General features: G+C 51.8%; 1 protein-coding gene across 1 annotated transcript in view; it reads left to right on the top strand.

The window, feature by feature from the left end:
• The first annotated feature begins 1,823 nt into the window (after positions 1-1,823).
• Positions 1,824-4,574, top strand: part of LOC141063328 (gastrula zinc finger protein XlCGF66.1-like) — a 243,991-nt gene continuing 241,240 nt past the window's right edge. The window contains exon 1 of the mRNA XM_073557377.1: positions 1,824-3,019. The gene's annotated coding sequence lies outside the window, so the exon portion shown is untranslated. The remainder of the gene's footprint in view (positions 3,020-4,574) is intronic.

Below are 4,574 nucleotides of genomic sequence, written 5' to 3'. Positions count from 1 at the left end.
TTTTATTTCTAATCTTCCTGTCTCTCAGAGAATGACTGTTATCTGGGTCATCTGTGATAGATTTTCTAAGATGGTCCATCTTGTACCACTCCCAAAGTTGCCATCTTCTTCTGAGTTGGTGCCCTTGTTTTTACAACAGGTGGGTTTGGTTGCACGGGATTTCTGAGAACATTGTGTCGGACAGAGGAGTCCAGTTTGTTTCCAGATTTTGGAGAGCTTTTTGTTCCAAACTGGGAATTCAGTTATCTTTCTCCTCTGCATTTTATCCTCAGACCAATGGGCAAACTGAGAGAACAAACCAGACTTTAGAATCCTATTTGAGATGTTTCCTATCTGCTGATCAGGATGACTGGGTCTCAGTTTTGCCCTTGGCCAAATTTGCGCTAAACAATAGGGCTAGTTCTGCCACTTTGATGTCGCCCTTTTTCTGTAACTTTGGGTTTCATCCTCGATTTTCTTCAGGGCAGGTGGAATCTTTGGCCAAGTGTGGATTCTGTGGTAGAGAGAATGCAGCAGATTTTGGACCAAGTGGTGGATAAGTTGTCCCACTCTCAAGAAAAATGCCAACAGTTTTCCAACCGGCATAGGACCATTGGTCCCAGGTTTAAAGTGGGTGATATGGTTTGGTTGTCTTCAAAGAATATTCCTATGAAGGTTGCATCTCCAAAATTCAAATCAAGATTCATTGGACCTTATAAGATTTTGGAAATCCTTAATCCCGTTTGGCTCTTCCAGTTACGTTTAAGATTCATAACGTGTTCCATAAATCCTTGTTGAAAAGGTTTGTAGAGCCAGTAGTTCCAATGGAGGCACCTCCTGACCCTGTATTGGTTAAAGGTAATTTGGAGTATGAGGTAGAGAAAATATTGGATTCTCGTTTGCTAGACGGAGACTCCAGTACCTGGTCAAATGGAAGGGTTATGGCCAGGAGGATAATTCTTGGGTCTCTGCTTCTGACATTCATGCCGAAAGATTGGTTCGTGCTTTTCACCGGGCCCATCCTTACCGGCCTGGTGGCATGGTTGAGGGTTCGGTGACTCCTCCTCAAGGGGGGGGTACTGTTGTGAATTCTCTCTCTGGTGATTACTGAAGATAGTGGAGCGGGTCAGATTGAGAGTTCTCTTTCTGGGCTCCCTCTGGTGGTTATTGGAGGTAGTGGAGCTGATCTGATTGACAGAGGCTTGCCACCTGATAATGAGGAAGACGATTGGAGATCTGGGGTTTCTGATTAGGATTTAAGACAGCTGACTCCCTCTATCCCTGCTGGTGATTTTCTTCCTGTGCCTCCTGAGGTCTGATGTCTCCTGCTCTTTCCCTGCATGTTCAGCTAAGTGGTTCATTTGCTATTCTGTTTGCATTTGATCTGGTTTTGTTTATCTCTGCTTTATGCGGGTCAGCTAGCTCTGCCTGGGGCTGTATCACCGCCCATATGTTACTGCACGTGCCAGTTTGTTTTGTCCCCTTTTATATTGGTCTCTTTTTGCTTTGCTTTCAGAATATACCAGAGTGCTGATCTAGTGGGGGCGACGTTGTGCGACTTCAGTGTTTTTGTGCATCAGACGTGTTGGATTTTTGCAGGGTTTTTTGCGTGATTGCAGACAGTGTCTTTCCTTTCCTGTCCTGTCTGGTCAGTGTGGGCCCCATCGTTTGCTCAGTCTATTTTTCTGCCTGCGTTTGTGTTTTCATCTTGTCTCACCGACAGTATATGTTTGGGGGCTAGCTATTCCTTTGAGGTCTTCTCTGGGGCAGTTTAGATTTCCCCTTTCTTGCGTTAGGCTTAGTTAGCTCTCCGGCTGTGCCGAGGCATCTAGGATCATCGTAGGTATGCTCCACGGCTACTGCTAGTTGTGTGGACAGGATCAGGGGTTTGCATCCGCTAAGTTACCAACCTCTCTGGTTTTCTGTGGCTTAGCCTGGGCCTGCTATCCTCCTTGGTGACCAAATTTTATCAGGGACCTAGGTGGGCCCTGTGCCATATATAACAAGTCCTAGGATGACCCCAAAAAAACCCATGAAACAAAGCCCCGAAAAAATAGAGAGAAGCATGACAGTACGTACAGCAGATAAGGTAAAGGTGAGAAATAAATATTGGACAAAGGAAATGAAAAGGTGGTAGACCCCCACAGGACCAACCCTAGCAAGCCACGAGAAGTGGAAAGAGGGGACGGGAACTTCGGAGATCTTAGACTCATCTATCTGACATCGGAGGGGTGCTGGGTCACACCAATTTTGGCAGAACACGGATGGTGGAGGCACCAGCACTCCACTTGGTGGAGATATGGCAAATGATGAATTGCCATCCAAAGAGGTCACTACTGTGGAGGGCATGGTGAAAAAAGACAGAGGAAACCCACAACACCTAGAAGAAAACAAAGAAATTTATGTAAGAAAAATCCTGCCTAAATTGTACAAAAAGCCATGGCCGCCCCTCCCAATATTCACACCGTGATCTAATGCCCATCAGCAACAATGTACAAACTGAACATGAGGTTATTACTTTACATTCTGATAAGCCTGTATGAAGCCCACTACCACGTCACAGTTACCAAAACAGGGGGGCCCTAGCTTTAAAGGGAATCTGTGCTCCCATTTTTGGCCAATAAGCTGCGGCCACCGCCATCAGGGGCTTATCTACAACATTCTGTAATGCATTCTGTAATGCTGTAGATGAGCCCCGGATGTAACCTGAAAGATAAGAAAAAAAGAGTCAGATTATACTCACCCCGGGATCCGGTCCGATGGGTGTTGCGGTTCGGTCCGGGTCCTCCCATCTTCATGTGATGCCGTCCTCCTTCTTCCTTCTGCAGCAGCGCAGGCCCTCTCTGACCTTTCCCAGCGCACTGCAGTAATTTACTCTGCCCTCAACAGGGGGAAGAAGGGGAACGTCATCACATGAAGATGGGAGGACCCGGACTGGACAGCGACACTAACCGCCCCCGGTGAGTATAATATAACTTGTTTTTCATATCTTTCAGGTTACATCCGGGGCTTATCTACAGCATTACAGAATCTTTTAAAGGTGCGACCTTGGTTACAGTGACAGCGCCCCCGGCAGGGAGAGGGGCAGCGCACTTCCTTCCCTAGGTAGACTCCTAGCACGCAGTCCCATGCAAGCAATATTACCCCCTTCTCCCCAGGTAGACCCCCCTCCAGCATGCGCATGCAGCCCCATGCAAGCAACATCACCCCCTTCTCCCCAGGCAGACCCCCCCTCCAGCATCCAGCCCCATGCAAGCAACATCACCACCTCCCCAGGCAGACCCCCCCTCCAGCATGCACATGCAGCCCCATGCAACCAACATCAACCCCTTCTCCCCAGGCAGACCCACCTCCAGAATGCAGCCCCATGCAAGCAACATCACCCCCTTCTCCCCAGGCAGAACCGTCCTCCAGCAACATCACCCCCTTCTCACCAGGCAGACCCCCTCAAGCATGCACATGCAGCCCCATGCAAGCATCACCCCCTGCTCCCCAGGCAGACCCCCCTCCAGCATTCACCCCCATGCAACCAACATCACCCCCTTCACCCCAGGCAGACCTCCCTCTCCAGCATGAACATGCAGCCCCATGCAAGCAACATTACCCCCTTCTCCCGAGGCGGACCCCCCCCTTCAGCATGCACACGCAGCTCCATGCAAGCAACATCACCCCCTTCTCCCCAGGCAGACCCCCCCTCCAGCATCCAGCCCCATGCAAGCAACATCACCACCTCCCCAGGCAGACCCCCCCTCCAGCATGCACATGCAGCCCCATGCAACCAACATCAACCCCTTCTCCCCAGGCAGACCCCCCTCCAGCATGCACATGCAGCCCCATGAAAGCAACATCACCCCCTTCTCCCCAGGCAGACCCCCCCTCCAGCATGCACACGCAGCCCCATGCAAGCAACATCACCCCCTTCTCCCCAGGCAGACCCCCCTCCAGCATGCGCACGCAGCCCCATGCAAGCAACATCACCCCCTTCTCCCCAGGCAGAACTGTCCTCCAGCAACATCACCCCCTTCTCACCAGGCAGACCCCCTCAAGCATGCACATGCAGCCCCATGCAAACATCACCCCCTTCTCCCGAGGCGGACCCCCCCTTCAGCAAGCACACGCAGCTCCATGCAGGCAACATCACCTCCTTCTCCCCAGGCAGACCCCCCTCCAGCATGCGCACGCAGCCCCATGCAAGCAACATCACCCCCTTCTCCCCAGGCAGACCCCCCTCCAGCATGCGCACGCAGCCCCATGCAAGCAACATCACCCCCTTCTCCCCAGGCAGAACCGTCCTCCAGCAACATCACAACCTTCTCACCAGGCAGACCCCCTCAAGCATGCACATGCAGCCCCATTTAAGCATCACCCCCTTCTCCCGAGGCGGACCCCCCCTTCAGCAAGCACACGCAGCCCCATGCAAACAATATCACCTCTTTCTCCCCAGGCAGAACCCCCTCCAGCATGCAGCCCCATGCAAGCAACATCACCCCCTCCCAGCTCGTGCATGAACATCCACTTACCTGCCATGACACCGGCAGGTTCCTGTCTGCTGCTCTGCTCTATGGAGGAGGAGGCCCCGCCCCTTCTGGTCACAT

This window comes from Dendrobates tinctorius, unplaced genomic scaffold (genome assembly GCF_039654945.1).
Source record: "Dendrobates tinctorius isolate UK_male_01 unplaced genomic scaffold, ASM3965494v1 ptg000249l, whole genome shotgun sequence".
Classification (NCBI taxonomy): Eukaryota; Metazoa; Chordata; class Amphibia; order Anura; family Dendrobatidae; genus Dendrobates; species Dendrobates tinctorius.
This window is presented reverse-complemented; position numbering and strand designations above follow the sequence as displayed.